Below are 17,843 nucleotides of genomic sequence, written 5' to 3'. Positions count from 1 at the left end.
GGGAGGGAGGAGGAAAGCAGATTCAGATTTGCAAGATTCTGTTACTATAGACATCACAGTAAAAGTAGTCCCAGCCTATATAAAACTCCCTTTTTATGATCCTGTAATCCCTTAATTTGGGGTAGAGTCAAGGAGACTGCATGGAGCTGAGCATTTACTGGCTGGATGCCATTCCTGACGCCATGTAGAGTGCACAGCAGATACTTTTTCTTTGTGCCCTAGGAGAGATACATCTGCCGCTACCTAGGATCAACCTTCCGAGTGAGAGACGAGCACCTTCACCACTAGGCCACCACACCGGTCTTAGTCCTGACCTACAATATATGGTATTGGTTTATTAATCTGGCCTATTTTATAGGACTGAAACATCGTGGGGAAAAATGATTGGTTGGAAAATTCAAATAATTTGAACATTGCATTATAGTAATAATGTAAAAAGCGACTGATAGCATTCAATATTTAGATAAAATATCAAGACTTCTAATGAGCTCCTATCCATCTACATATTAGCAATCCATATGTCTGTGAATATAGCAACATTTGATGCATTAGCTCCTTATAGCATTGTGACCTAGTAGAATTATTCAAACTCTGGAAACAAGTTTATCCACTGCCTCTCTGCTTGAGGTCTAATCTAAAGGTATGTACATAAGTAGAGACCTTCAAATTTCTAGGTTCTACCATATCGCAAGATCTAAAATGGACAGCTAACATCAAAAATGTCATCAAAAAAGGACAACAAAGAATGTTCTTTCTGCGCCAGCTCAAAAAGCAGAAACTGCCAAGGAGCTGCTGATACAGTTCTACAGATGAATTTTGAGTCTGTCATCTGCACTTCTATAATTGTCTGATTTGGTTCTGCAACCCAGCAAGACAGACACAAACTTCAGAGGATAATTAGAACTGCAGAAAAAACAATTGCTACCAAGCTGCCTTCCATTGAGGACCTGTATACTGCACAAATCAAAAAGAGTGCTGTGAAAATATTTACAGATCCCTCACATCCTGGACATAAACTGTTTCAACTCCTAACCTCAGAACAATGCTATAGAGCACTGCACACCAGAACAACTAGACACAAAAACAGTTTTTTCCTGAACGCCATCACTCTGCTAAACAAAAACTCAACAGTGGCAAACTATTTATTAAGTTTGCACTACTATTAATCTTCTCATCGTTCTCACCACCCATCTCCCACTTATGACTGTATGTCTGTAACTTTGTTGCTTGTATCCTTATGGTTTATATTGATATTGTTTCCTGATTGCTTATTTGTACCCTATGTCTATCATTAAGTGTTGTACCTTATGATTCTTGATGAAGGTATCTTTTCTTTTATGTACACTGAGAGCATATGCACCAAAGACAAATTCCTTGCGCGTCCAATCACACTTGGCCAATAAAAAATTCAATTCTATTCTATTCTATTCTATTCTATTCTATTCTATTCTATTCTATTCTATTCTAAAAATAACTCAGGTTTAAGCTAGCACTATTGTTATTGCTACAAATTTTAGGTGCTTTTGAATGCCCATGAGATATATCTTATTTTAAATAACATGCTGCACCTATCAGAAATTTAAATACACACTGCTGCAACCTTTTACTGCCATATCTTGATCATTCCTCAAATCAAGAAACTCTTCATTCATTTGTTACAAGCCCGATTTGGTTTTCTTGGACTTGAGGATTACTTCATTCCTGAAAATCGCCAAGGGATCTTCTTTTAAAACTACTCCAGCAAATATATTTTCCAGGTAACAGAAACAATTCTAGGGGACAAAAATAATACAAGAACCCACTGTTCTTCCAAAATATTCAAGCAGGGTTGTTGTTTTTCTGAACTGAATTTTTAACTTCTTATTTTTATTCTCTAGGTAATAGCATGGTGGATTCTTTTCAGGCACATGTCTTTGTAAGCACGTTCAATAGCCTACAAGAGAAGTTTTTCAATCAGCAAAAACCAAGTTGTAAAGCAATTCCAGGCCTGCTCTTGGGATATCCTAACTCTTCAGGCAGCACTGCAGGAGACCTGTACGAGGGATTCGAACTGCTGACCTTTCTGATCAACAAGCTCAGTGTCTTAGCCACTGAGCCACCTAATGTAATGGCAACTTCTACCATGAAGATAGATTTTATAGAATAATGAGGGAACATAACTCACTGAATGATTTGGGTTTTGTATCAATAACTGCATTATTTTGTCCTAAAATTTTTGTCATGTAGTTAATATCCTGTGCATTATTAGAAGTATTATTTGGAACATCAGACTTAAAGGAGAAGAGTGGCAACCAATAGATTTAAACTTAATGTTAACCGCTTTAATCTAGACTGCAGAAAATATGACTTCTGTAACAGAATCATCAGTGCTTGGAATACTTTACCTGACTCTGTGGTCTCTTCCCATAATCCTAAAAGCTTTAACCAAAAACTTTCAACTATGGACCTCACCCCATTCCTAAGAGGACCATAAGGAGCGTGCATAAGTGCACAAACGTGCCTACCGTTCCTGTCCTATTGTTTTTCTTTTCTTCTTCCTACATATATATATATATATGCTTATACCTCCTAACATTTACTCATATATATGTTTATATACTATATAATCTTTTTGTATGATGTTGTGACAAAATAAATAAATAAATAAAACTTAATACACTCTACTAGAGAGAAATTCCCTGTGGATGGGTTCCAGCACGAGTCTGAAAGCTTGAAGATTAAACCTCTGGTCCTGGTGACCAACCCAGATTGGATCCTGCAAAACTTAACAATGCTGTGATATTTGCTGATCCAGAAGAGAGCCACAGAAGGGCATTTACAATAATCACATGCCAACAGGTGGCTATTACACCAAGCATGGAAAAACTGAGTTCATGGAAATCCCTAGGTGTTGGGGATCATTTAGGATCATCCAAAGCAAGTTAGGATGCCAACATCCTTGCACTCAGAGATTGCAAGAATTTAAATCCAAAGATAAAAAGCATTTTCAGATAAGGACTCGAGAAGAAGTCTACATGCTGCCCTGATTTCAGGTACAGTCTGGCCAATGCTTCTCCAAGTAGGAGACCACACTAAGAGTATCTTCTAGCACTCTGAAAGATCAGGAAGACAAATGCTTAGAGATAAATCAATGTAAGTGCAGCCAATATTATTTTTCTTTGCTTTGTATCCAAAACTGCATGTACCTTGAGTTTAAACTAAAGCTGTCCTCACAAATCTCTCTCTGCCTCTAAAGCTATAAAGAAATAGTAATACAAACACCTCTTACTGCAGATGCACATTTTAAATCCAGTGTAGACATTTCACTACGGCAAAGTATAAACAGGGTGATGTTCTTTAGTTAAACAACTAGGATGGGATTATGAAAGTGTGTGAGACAAATTGACTGACATTTATATCTTCCTAATGTTATTGCTGGCTCTTCCCCTGAGTTCTGAGTTCCTATAAAGAGCAGTCATCCTTCCTTTAGGACAGGAAGTGTTTGTAGGGGATTTACATATCCCTTTGGTAGGGGAACTGTTCACCCAGATGGCATACTGCTTATTTCCTTTAAACAACAATTGAGGAAGCAAAGTGAATTGGTTGGACTAGATGGGAAATGCTTATGTTCTGTTCTTAACCTAATGGATAAGCACTGTTTCACTGAGATAATTATCCCTTACTAAGAAAATTCTAAGAAAATTTAGTTTTATACGGAAACTTTCTTTAAAAAGGAAAATGTATAAATATATAAATATATTTTAAACGTTTATTCAAAAAAAAAACACATTCTGGTGAGAGAGAAGTTCCCTGAGGATGGGCTCCAGCATGAATCCAAAAGCTCAGAAGACTAAACTTCTGATCCCAGTGACTGACCCAGATTGGATCCTTTCCAATGTTATTAAAGAATACAAATTCATGCTGCTGATCCATGTTTCTAGGCTCAATTATGAAAACGTGTTTCATAATTAATGAAATAAATGCTTTGAATGATAAATCTGACCCTGTATTTATTGGTCTAAAACAGGAGTTCCCAATGACTGAGCTAAAGGCTGCAACTGAAATCTGATGCTAAATTTAAATGGGGATAATGCCCATAGTATGTTATGGACATTATCATACAATAATTGCATCACTGAGAACAGCCATTCTTAAAATCTTCATATATCAGAGGATAAACAGACACAAGGGTGGGGTGGGGGGAATCACAGCATGCAGAAGAGCATATGTTCTTCTATTAAATATTGCAAAAAAAGTATCTGGAAATTGTTCAATCTATACATGAGTACTGATTTCGCAAACATGCATATACATCAAATGAATTGAAAAAATGAAAACTGCAGCAAGTTGTAAACATTTATACTCCAATATCATCTCATAATCAGCCCACAAAAAAGTAAAGGGACAGAATAAAGGAAACTCCAAGTCATTCTTACTGAACACATCAGCAAGACACAATAAAGGTAAAAGTAAAGGTTCCCCTCGCACATATGTGCTAGTCATTCTCGACTCTAGGGAGAGGTGCTCATCTCTGTTTCAAAGCCGAAGAGCCAGTGCTGTCCCAAGACAACTTCATGTTCATGTTGCTGTCATGACTAAACAACAAAGGCGCACGGAACGCTGTTACTTTCCCACCAATGGTGGTCCCTATTTTTCTACTTGCATTTTTACGTGCTTTCGAACTGCTAGGTTGGCAAAAGCTGGGACAAATAACAGGAGCTCACCCTGTTATACAGCACTAGGGATTCGAACCACTGAATTGCTGACCTTTTGATTGACAAGCTCAGCATCTTAGCCACTGAGCCACCGCATCCCCTTCAAGACACAATACCCTTCCTTAATTAACAGGAAAGCAAATACTTCTTTACAAAGCAACATTGAACCTTTCTGGAAACACACTAAATCTTCCAGAGGTCCTTGCAACTTAACTGCTCTCTTTAGAATATTTTGTTTGCTTTGTATAGATGCCCAAAGGAGAGAGAAAAATATGAATTCAAAAATGCCAGGGTTCTCTGTCTTTTAGGTTCAAAATTTATACAAATTCATAATGTTAAGAAGCCGCATGCTAGTTTTGTTTGGCTTTTTGTACATGAATAACTATCACCTAAAATGATAAGTTTTAAATTTTAAAATGTTGATGTTTTTCTGGCTATCTAAATGTCATCCCTTTATGATGAAATATGCCGGCATATGGCTTATTCAAATAATCCTTGCATTAGAGCAATATATGTTTGGTCATATGTTCCCAGGCCTGGACTAAGAAATAGATAGCACCATAGAATAATATGAAGCCCATTTACTAAATAAATAAGAGTGACTTCTTTGTTTGAAAATGAAACAAGAAGGGCACTTTGTCCTGTTCCTTTACAGTACTCTTAATTTAGCAAAAACATGTTAATAGCTAGCAGGGGAAATGGCATACTCTTTGTTTGTTCACTTGCTAGTCAGTTTGTTACCTGCTAAGGAGCACTTTTCTTCATCACAATGTTCCTTAATATATAATCTTTATTTCAGTTGTATTTAAAAGTTTGTCAATCTGGATTGAAAACAGAAAATGATATGCTTTCCTGTTAAGTAGGAAATCAGTTGGTAATCCTGGGCATGTTTGTTGTGAATGACCACATTTTAGTACATATGAGGTTTTAAAATGGCAACGTTAATATTTGGGCAGGAAAACCAATAAGAGCATGCTATAATTTTTGCAGGATAAACCATATACCTACTTCTTCATACTTATGTATAGAATTGCATTGTTAATCCAAAATGAAGTTAGCCAATTTAACCGCAGTCTTTCCTTATGTCTGTGTAATATTTTGAACTGAATTTCTCTAGTCCAATCCCCACTTAAATACTCCATGAGTATTTAAATAAATATACATAGTTTTATTTCTGGGTATAACAGAAAGATAACAACTATTAACAATTTTTTGATAGAATCAATTTTGGGGGCTCAATTTCTGAAAACTCACAGTAGCTTCTAGTCATACTGCAATTGTATTATTTCAAGTAGACCTCTGAAAAGCAACAAATGAGTAGAATTCTTCTAATCCTTTACATTTTCTATGTTAAAATTTCACAATCAATCCATTTTTTCTCATTGTTTGCTTTTGTGTAATAGAAATGTTTAACAGGCTTCATAAGGTTGAACCTGCATTTGAATGTGGATTGAACTGAATCATATAAGCATAGCCATCTAGACTTTGAGTGAGTTTAGGCTAAAATTATATATTGAATAATTTGATAAAAGAGTCTATCCTTGCCCAATCACAATGAGGAAGTTTGCTTATTCATTCTGATAAACTGTTTAATTTAGGATGAGAATTAAATCCAATCCTTTTAATTGTTTACTAACAGTTTCCAGTGCCTTCATTTATTTCATATAAATTGATACCACTTTCTAAACTTTGGAAGAAGAGGTAAAGAAGTGCGACATTTTAAAGAAAATCAAAGTAGAATTTTGAGCTAAGTTTATTAACTTTTTTTTTTTGCATTAGAGGAAGATTTCGTGTAATAATTTGTCTTCTCAATATAAAAAGTTCGAAAACAAGATGTCCACAAATATGCCTTTGCAATCCAACCCTTTTAATTGTTTACTAACAGTTTGCTGTGCCTTCATTTATTTCATATAAATTGATACCACTTACTAAGGTCAAAATATGCTTATTGTCACTGTTCTTGTTTTCACAAAATAATAGCAGCCTGACTCAATCTGCAAAAACCCAGTTGAGAAACAATATCCCTTGTTGCATCATAGCTTTTCTGTGTGAATTGCAGCCAAGTGCAGGGAAAACAACTGGACCCAGCAACCCAGTGAGACAAATGCTAGCAGCAACAGATGATAACAAATACAATTCTTTTTCTAGAAAAATGAATGGAAAACTCTCCAGTAAATATAGGCTTCGTCTACAATATCTTCATTTCTTCATTTCCCCCAAATTAAAAACTTCTTATTACAAAATTGAACTCATCATCTATCTCATGGCCCCCAGCCTAATTTTAAGTTTCCTGCAAGCAATCAGATTGAACCACCAGAACGAGTGAAATTTTATATGTGGTTTCTATATTTTATTGTAATCACTGGGATCTTTATATTATTGTTAGAGTATATAAATGTAATGAGCTAATTATTAATAACTCCCTGTTCTGTGCCACCTTAGGGTAAAGGAAAATATATTAAAGGCTATAAAATACCTCTAATTCACCCATTGTTAGCTTGGGTCCCATTCACTGCTGTCATATAAATTATCTCCTGGGCAATGCAACCCTTGAAAGCAAATTGTTGCCCATCTCTGCCTTTATGCCATTGTCCTGCTTATTTGTCAAGCAATTGTTTTGGTTAAATTATACATTTCAAATATTTTTAAAAAATGATAGTTCTATGATCTATTTTCACCTTTTATTTCTATCTCAAGATGGCCAAACATTTGGATCCACTGATTTTAAGAACTGCCAGAAAAACTAAACTGTGGAAAAAGAAGGGGAAAAGTGCAACATTTTAAAGAAAATTAAAGTAGAATTTTGAGCTAAGTTTATTAACCTTTTTTTTTGCATTAGAGGAAGATTTCATGTAATAATTTATCTTCTCAATATAAAAAGTTTGAAAACAAGATGTCCACAAATATGCCCTTGCAGTCTGAATTCCTTTATTTTCAAATATTTTGTCATTTTCTGTTAAAGTATCAGCTTCAACATGCTCATGTCCACTTCTTTCATAGTACATTTGTGGCTGAGTACCACAAAACTGCCGCTTATACAGTATGCATAATCCATGACATGTGATACCATGTACAACAAAGAGACAAAGGCTGTTACCTTTCATCAAAAAAAATTATAGTGGAAAATAAATACTCTCAGTATTATTATTATGGATTGTAATAAGAAATTGTAGTAAGATGGGTGGTCAAACTTTTTTATAAATAAATAATCATAATCTGAATTATTCTCCTGCAGCTTCTTGAAAATTTTGAGGCAACTTTCCTGAGTATTCTATTGGGGAACAATTACTATTTCTAGTCCATTAATAAGAAAACTCTTGAAGCTCATCAGATTTGATCCAATATTTTACATGTGCCAAGGGCAGTCCCATGGTGAGTCTGAAATAGATATGGACGGGTCTGATTCCCAAATGGATTCTTAAAAAATTGGCATTAATGAAGCCAGAACTTTAACTTGGCCTTTTATAGCCATGGAATATTCCTCAAAATTAATTAATGGTCTAACAACACCCTTCATGATCAGTAAATATGTAATCAGTGAGTGGACTGGACATTTCTACAATCAATGAGAAATATAATTTCACAGTTTAGATTCCAATGTTGTATAGGTTGTGGTTTACTGAGATCCTTCATCCAAAATGAAACACCTTCTCTATTTTAATTTTAACTTTACCTTAAATACTGATATTTTAATAAATAAAACAGAACACTCACCCTTAAAATGGGCTGTTTGTTTCCTATATTTGCATGGTTTGGATAAAAAATAATGAGTTTGGTCACTAAGTGCACAAGCAATCAGAATAATTCATAAGTAGCTAAATTAAGTAACTTGTCTGCTACCCAAATTACAAGAATGTCCCCAGATTGCTCACCTTCCCTTAGGAACAACTTGATAAGAATTCATTGATCTTGGGGGCAGTCAAGCCTTTTGCAGCTGTACAAGGACTCCATACCTAAGTCCATACTTGGTCCCTCTTTCCCAGTCTGGCTGGCAGTTTCCCTATACTAAGGGTTAAGGTTAGGGTTTCTAATGTGCTAGAAACCTTTATATATTCTTTAGCATCTGTTGTTTTTTTAACTTCATTTACTATGAGAAAAGGTTGTGTTGCTATGTTCATGAAATGAAAATATGTCATGAATATTTGTCAATGCACTTCAAGCAACATGTCTTGATTTAATTTCCGACTGCTGGACAAGTTCCCCCAACTGAAATTCACCATCTACTGAAGTTTTCATGCTGATGACCCAGTGTGGATCTGAGTACTGGACATCTGCTGTGCTGAAAGAATGTAAAGACAGTCAACCTAGAAGAACTGGCTTGTCTGAACAAGAAAGCAGTGGAAGGCCTGTGACAGCAACTGAGGAGATTCACATGAGAAAAGTTGATGAAATTATTAAGGACATTTGGTAGATCACTCAAAGGGAAATTGCTGTCAAGTTTGGAATTTCACAGGAACATGTGGATTGCTTTATTGATGTTCAACAATATTGGAATGTTTGTGCTGACAACAAAGCTGAAAGCTTCAAGAGCTTAAATTTGCCAGTAGTGGTTGTTATGCTTTGAGAATGAAAGTGAGAAATGTCTTCACAGCTTTGTGACAGCCAAAGAAACTTGGGTCACCATAACGATCCAGAAGTCAAAATCAATTCATGGAATATAATCCCAAACTTTATCGGGGGGAGGGGGGACAGATTTCAGCAGGATAATTCATTGTTACAGTTTTTGGGGATAAAGTGCCCTATGCACGGTCACTCACGCCCTCGTGACCTCTCGTCTGGATTACTGCAATGCTCTCTACATGGGGCTCCCCTTGAAGGGCATCCGGAGGCTGCAGTTAGTTCAGAATGCGGCTGCGCGGGTGATAGAGGGAGCCCCTCGTGGCACCCACGTGACACCTCTCCTGCGCAGACTGCACTGGCTGCCTGTGGCTTTCCGGGTGCGCTTCAAGGTGCTGGTAACTATCTTTAAAGCGCTCCATGGCATTGGGCCGGGTTATCTACGGGACCGCCTGCTGCTACCAAATACCTCTCACCGACCCGTGCACTCTCACAGAGAGGGACTCCTCAGGGTGCCGTCGGCTAGGCAGTGCCGTCTGGCGACACCCAGGGGAAAGGCCTTCTCTGTGGGGGCTCCCACCCTCTGGAACGAACTCCCCCCAGGACTTCGTCAACTTCCGGACCTCCGAACCTTCCGCAGCGAGCTTAAAACATATCTATTTGTCTGCGCAGGGCTGGATTAGGTTTTTTAAATTTTTTAAATTTAGATTTTAAACGGGTTTTATATATATTGTTTTAATTATCGGGCTATATTTAATAAGTTTTTTAACGGACATTTTATCTTGTATTTATATGTATTTTTTCTGCCTGTGAACCGCCCTGAGTCCCTAGGGAGATAGGGCGGTATACAAATTTGAATAAACTAAACTAACTAAACTAAAGATAGTGATTATTCATGTGAATTTCCTTGAACCACTATCAATTTAAGCCTCTAAATTACAATGCACAAAACTTTGAAACAATGTATAAATGGGGGTTGAAAATACAAGGATATTTTTCTGTATGTCCTCCTTTTTTTTCTTCTCCTCATGAGGCATCAAATATTGTCTGGCTTTTGAGTATCTCACAACCCTTATTTTTCTGAGCACTTTTTCCTGTGGCATAGACCTTCCTTAACGAATGCTAACTACATGTTAACAATCTCTGCCCTTTGATCTTAATTACTGTACACCGGTTCAGTGTTCTCAACCTATGGTCCGTAGACTCCTGGGGGACCTGGGCAATCCATGAAGGCTTGACGAAATAAGGTGACTTAAACCTTGAGTTAAGTCTTGGGGGGTCCTTGGCCATGATCAGTGGCCACAAAAGGAATTTAAAGGGGATTCGTGTTGAAGAAAAAGTTGAGAACCATTGCTCTATGTTCTATCCACAGACATTGTTTTGTTCTTTCAAATGATCAGAATGTTCATCCATTTCCACCAGACTTTCTATTTTCTCCGCACCTTTTGAAATTCATCCAAGATTGGTTCAGACTGTTTTAACCTATTTGCAGCTCTATGAAGGTGGTCTGAGCATGATCACATCATATGTTGGCAAACCTATTGCTCCCAGAGATGATGATGTTATCCATTCAGCCATGTCCAATTCTTGGTGATTCTATGGGCCCGGTCTCTCTCTCTCTCTCTCTCTCTCTCTCTCTCCCTCTCTCCCTCCCTCCCTCCCTCCCTCTCTCTCTCTCTCTCTCTCTCCACTGCACTGCTTCTTTGAATTGTTCTATGCTCTTGCTAGTGTCAGCTTTGACGGTGTTCAGCTATTCATGTTCTTTGGCGACCTGATTTACTTTTACCGCTAACTCTTCCCACCTCATGACATGACCAAAATAAGTGAGATGCAGTTTTGTGATTTGTCCTTCTAGTAACATGTCTAGTGTTCCAGGCCTTGCTTGTTGGTTGCCGGCTTGTTCCTTCCAAAGAATTCTCAGCCAATTGAGACAGTTGATCTCTTTTTCACTGCTGTCCTTTCAAGCTGGCTAATAGCTATCTTGTCCCATTCCCCCACATGAGGTCTGTGACTAAACAAACAACCCTTCTCCCTTTCACAAAAAGAAAAACATCCCTGTCTTCCCCTTGATTTGTTTTGGTTTTGTAATGTCTGAAAGTAAATGTACATCTAACTTCATTCTCAGAAGCCATAGAAAAACGTTGTCTGAATTTTATGTTCTGAATATCAGGAGTTGCTTTCATATTTAGCAACAGCAGTAGGCATATTTTAGATATACTTTGTTTTTCACAGCTATTCATATTTTTGAGTTGAGAAACAACTTATAATGATTTTTTGGGGGGACCTGAAGGCAACTATACTTAAGTCTGATATATTTTACTGATCTAGATTTTGGTTTTCTAACCATACGTAAAACAGATTGTATCTAAATAAAATCTGAGAGCTTTTCTTTTATAGAAATTTCTTGTGCCTAAAGATATTAAGTTCAAATATAACTAAAAGCACAGTTAAAAAGCACTTTGTAATATTATACAGATATCAGCTAGGTGGGCAGAAAACAGACTTCAATTTAGTGTTGAATTTTCTGCTTTTTTAAAAAAAAAATTAGACACTTAAGCAAGACATAGAATCAAGTAACTAATCTTGATAGGAAAAGTATGAATTTTTTGAGTTTAAAAGAAATGCCATGTTTTATTTTAAATGTACTTATTTGTTTAAAACAAGCTTTTGATTTAAACCCTTCCATAAAATTTTGCCTTTTCTGGTTTTAAGATGCCTATAATGTCTTCCATAATTAAATGACATCTGTATACAATTATACATATAATCTTTCATTTCTTTAAGTTCCATAGTTTAATGGCTGTTAAATTCTTTCATTGTCTTAAAATTTGATTAGTTACTTTTTTCCCCCTCTGTTGCTTTCTCGCTGGACCAATCACCAGGCTACATACTATGACAGACTATAGTTATAGAGGCTAGAAGTTTTTTGAAATATAAAATACAAAGAAAAATGGAAATAATGGAAAAGCAGGGGGGGGGGGAAGAGAAGAGGAAAAAATATAGGAGAAAATAGCAAAGAAAAAAAGCATTGACTTCCTATACTTTTTAGTCCAGTACAATACAACCTCAACGTTTTACTTTTATATAGTAGTATGTATGAGCCATTCTATAACAACAAACTTATCTAATCATCAAAACCTAAAATCAAAGTTTCATTTTTTTTCCACCTCAAGCACAGTCCAGAAGTGGTTTCCAAGTAGAAACAAAATTAATTGTATTCTTTTCTTTAATCAAAGCAGTCAGTTTAGCTATCTCTGCTAACTTCATTGGCTTTTGCAACCAGCCATCCATTCTGGGAATTAAAGTATCTTTCCATTTTTGTTCATAGAGCATTCTTGCTGCTGTCAGTATACATAACATCAAAGTTCCATTTTTTTCAAATTATTTGTCTATTAGGCCTGAAATAAAATCTCTGGTTTTATCTTTATATTCACTTTAAGAATCTAGAGACCAAAATTTAATAGATCAGTTAAAACAAGGCAAAGCTCTTCGCAACAAGGAGGAGCAGGATGAATAAAGGGCAAAAGTATGGATGGATCCTTTTTTGGCAACATTGTTCTACTTATACCAGCGGTTCTCAACCTGTGGGTCGGGACCCCATTGGGGGTCGAATGACGATTTGCCAGGGGTCGCCTAAGACCATCGGAAATATGGGAAGTATACTTGTGAGTTAAAGAATCGCGCTCCAATGGTTGACTTCACAAGCCAGCTGCAGGCTCTTCAAATCGCTAGCCGAATTCGGCTTCAGGCGTGATCAATTAAAAAAGAGAGAAATCTTTGCTCTGATGTCTCCCTCTCAAGCCAGCTGCAATCACTCCCAATTGCTAGCCTAATTTGGCTTCAGGTGGGATAAACTTAATAGGGGAGGAGTCTCCGCTTTAATGCCTCCGTCCTCAAGGCAATCGCAAGCAGTTCAGATCGCTAGCCAATATGGCTTCATAATTTTACGGCTGGGGGTGGCCACATCGTGGGGAATTGTATTAAAGGGGTCGCCACATCGTGGGGAATTGTTATTAAAGGGGTCGCAGCACTATAAAGGTTGAGAACCATTGACTTATACAGTAGTAACATGCAGTCATGTTGGATAACTGTCCACTTCCATTTCAGTGGTCAAGAGAATCAAGTAAGGATGCATTTTGGGTTAATTTTTCCCCAAAGTAATTGTTTCATTTCATTATAAGATCTGAATATTTCATTATAAAATACAGATATTATCTGGGTACAATGGTATTGATATAATATGTACTAGGAAGTGTTCGCGCTATGCTGGTTTTGAGAAGTTGAACTTTTAAAGGTAAGAAGAGAAATGTATATAACAATGTTGAATACAATTTATAAAATGTTAAGTCAATGTAAACTGAATATATTGCAAATATATTGACAAATACTGTACATTGAATTGTTTTATAATAGAAAAAGTTTCTGTCTTGAGCTTAATGCTTAATACTAAGATCTCCACAATTATTATTTATTGTTGTTCATAAATGTTAAAAGAGAGAGGGGAGGGGGAGGGGGAAGGAGAGAGGGAGAGAGGAAGGAAGGAAGGAAGGAAGGAAGGAAGGAAGGAAGGAAGGAAGGAAGGAAGGAAGGAAGGAAGGAAGGAAAAAGAAGAGAGAGTGACTGCTTGAAAAAGTAGGTATTTAATTTCTAACTTCCCCTTTTTTTATACTCCAACTGATTGGAAGATTTGTAACATTTAGAACCTTTTAAAAACTGTATTGTGGTTGTATTTGCCTTGCTTTGTTATGTATTGTACATATATTGTCACTGTTCTATCTTTCTTCCGATGTTTGGCAAAGTTTATTCTCATATGAATGTATAACTCAGTAAATTGTGATGTTTATTGTTAATATATTCTGGAACTATACCTTATTTTAAAAATTGTGATTTCATTTCAAATTTCATTTTTTAATTATCTGGATAACACTGTATATTTTACCTGTACATCTTGTTTTTGAGTTTTTTAGCATGTGGAAAAATGTTCCTTCTGTGTCCTAGTATTTCCAATATTTGTTAATGTATGATTTGTCTATCTTTGAAATTATTGACGGAATTGTGTATCAACAGTAAAGCAGTTTATACCAATGTTCTCTTAGGTTACAACTTGGAGTGAATTCTATGAATTTGGTCCATAGTTCTTCCCATTGTTGTGTTGTAACTGTTTCTTTATAGTTTGCATCCACTTTATCCTGTACTAACTTTGTTCTGTCTCTGTATCATATCTGAGTAGATGTTTAAATATATGTCCTAACAGATGGTATTCATTTTGTATAAGTGTTTAAAATTCTGTCATACGTTCCTTTATGAACACCTGTAGGGCAAACCTCTTCCTCTTTCACTTAATGCTGATGAAGCTCATCTGGTCACATAGCCTTTAATAGAATCCTTAAGGATTCTTTTTTAATGTTACCAAGAGAAATAGTTGTTATTAATTTTTTTAAACAAAAGTCACTCAGTTTGAAAGATGGTATATGGATAATTATGACATAGAAAAATTCAATACTTTACATCCCTTAGAATGTTTTTTTCCCAAGCTTCCTGAAAGAAAACTGCTCAAGTTTACTACACCTTCTTAACGGTTGAAAAAAAAAGTATCCTAGTAATAATAAATTTCCAATTAAATCAAAGAGTAGCTATTAATCTCTATGCTATAATTATTATATGGGACATAATTAGAATTTGGTTCCAGCTAGACCTGCTTTTCAAAAGTTCAATCAAGTTTCTTAAATTTTGATTTTCAGCTTCATAGATGTTCTTCCAATATAGTTGGAATGATTGCCTTCCTAGTACAATGGTCAGGTAATTAGAGGCTGTGTTGCCCAAAATTGAAGCCAAAATGTAAATAGTTATCCTGCCTATCTAGCTAAGACTCATCCTGAAATCAAGTAGATTGTGGTGATTAGTACAATTTTAGATACACTGACTGCACATAATGGAAAATCATGAGACAAATATATTCCTACTGTCCAAACATTTATTATTTTTAAGACTACATAAGCTGAAGAGCTTTTAAAACAGAGGTTTGGGATACAGAATTACAGAATAGCATATATCAACCCCACAGAGATTTCCTAATTAGGCAGCTTTTCTGCTTATCCAACCCAAATACTCTAGAGCCAAATTTAATATTCTGCCTTTGACTCTTTTCAAAAGCAGGTTTCATAAACCCTCATTTTCTCAGAAGTTTTGTCCAGTGAATTTGGTAAAATTGAGACAAATGCACTACTACTACTACTACTACTACTACTACTACTACTACTACTACTACTACACAATTACCACCACCATTAATATTAGCGTCTCAGCTTAATTTAATTCAACTTTTATTTTCATAAAATCCAAGATATTCAGATGAATTTTATGTTCAATTACTTAGCTGATAGAAATTCTGAGGTCATACTTAAGAGTTGCCAAATTTTACTCCTTAGCAACAAGAACACACAAAGACTCCAAAGTCTGACTCAAAGACATTTGGAGGAAAGGCAAACATTTATATTATTACTCTACTCAACTCAACTCTACTCTACCCTACTCTACTCTATCCTACACAACACTACACTACACTACACTACATTACACTACACTAACTATATTATACTGAATATATTTAATTTGGCAACTAGTACTTTGACTGTATTCTGGTTTAAAACCATAATAAAGTTTGATTTGATTAATAATCTTTCAATCTCCCCCCCCCCACACTTCCTTCCTTCCACATTTTGACATAGTTAATTTGAACAACATATAGTTCATATGTGAGACTTGGTAAATTTGACTTCTTAAGGTAACATTCTATATTTTCCAGGGAAATGTCCTTCCTTTTACACAAATTAGAATAGTATTGATGAAAAGGTTTTGGCAGAAAACAGAAATTATCTGTTAAAATCGTATCTCCCTGTAGCAGCTTGAAGATCATTCCTTTCTCTTTCCTTAATCTCCAATCCAACCACTTCTCAAGTTTGTTTGCATATTTATATTTCTATGCAAAATATATGACATCAAAGAACTGAAGTCAACAGTATCTAGAATAGAATAGAATAGAATAGAATTTTTTATTGGCCAAGTGTGATTGGACACACAAGGAATTTGTCTTGGTGCATATGCTCTCAGTGTACATAAAAGAAAAGATACGTTCATCAAGGTACAACATTTACAACACAATTGATGATCAATATATCAATATAAATCATAAGGATTGCCAGCAACAAGTTATAGTCATACAGTCATAAGTGGAAAGAGATTGGTGATGGGAACTATGAAACGATTAATAGTAGTGCAGATTCAGTAAATAGTCTGACAGTGTTGAGGGAATTATTTGTTTAGCAGAGTGATGGCCTTCGGGAAAAAACTGTTCTTGTGTCTAGTTGTTCTGGTGTGCAGTGCTCTATAGCGTCGTTTTGAGGGTAGGAGTTGAAACAGTTTATGTCCAGGATGCGAGGGGTCTGTAAATATTTTCACGGCCCTCTTCTTGATTCGTGCAGTGTACAGGTCCTCAATGGAAGGCAAGTTGGTAGCAATTATTTTTTCTGCAGTTCTAATTATCCTCTGAAGTCTGTGTTTTTCTTGTTGGGTTGCAGAACCGAACCAGACAGTTATAGAGGTGCAAATGACAGACTCAATAATTCCTCTGTAGAACTGGATCAGCAGCTCCTTGGGCAGTTTGAGCTTACTGAGTTGGCGCAGAAAGAACATTCTTTGTTGTCCTTTTTTAATGATGTTTTTGATGTTAGCTGTCCATTTGAGATCTTGCGATATGATAGAACCCAGAAATTTGAAGGTTTCTACTGTTGATACTGTGTTGTCAAGTATTGTGAGAGGTGAAGAACAGTACTGCCTGTAAAATCCAACTGCATAGTAACAAACCTTGGGAAGTAAACTGCACCTATATGTTGTTAGAAGACTCCAAAGAAGAAATAATGTCAGATAATTAGAAATTCATTAATCCAGGCAGAAACGTAAATGAGACCTTATTCAAAATTGTTTTTAATTTTATCAATTTGAGTGTTACTGTCAGGTACCAACAACCAGACCCACATGCAGAGTTCAAATTAGCTACTTTATAGCTCAATCCTATTTCAAAGCAATCTTCCCAGATTAGCAGTTTGTACCTGGGCAAGATAAGGTTCAACAGAATTCAAGGGTGTGTGTGTGGTTGGATGTTGATCTCTCTGAGAGTTGCCGTATTACTTGTCAAATTTGTATTCTACTTTTAAAGGCTAGAAAGCATATTTTTTGATATTATTAATTTTAAAATGAATAATAAAGCTCAGAAATATAAATTGAAACCATATGTCTTCTTGTCTTTTCAAAAAGTGAAGAGATTGGGATTAATCACAGTTACTAAATTTTAAAGTCACACAAGGAAAGGACTACCATCTGCCTAATAGAGGAACTTTTACAATAGGTGCTCTCCTACAGATCTCAATTTTTTTTAAAAATTACTACTGTTTATTTCTGAATGTCTTTGGGGAAGCCTGAAAAACATACCAGAAGTCTGCAATTTTAATATCCTTGTTCCCATGAAGTTCAGTTATACTTTCTATGTATACTCATGGCTACAAATATATACATGATAAAAACTAAATAAATCAT

Source organism: Ahaetulla prasina, chromosome 2 (assembly GCF_028640845.1).
Source record: "Ahaetulla prasina isolate Xishuangbanna chromosome 2, ASM2864084v1, whole genome shotgun sequence".
Lineage (NCBI taxonomy): Eukaryota > Metazoa > Chordata > Lepidosauria > Squamata > Colubridae > Ahaetulla > Ahaetulla prasina.
This window is presented reverse-complemented; position numbering follows the sequence as displayed.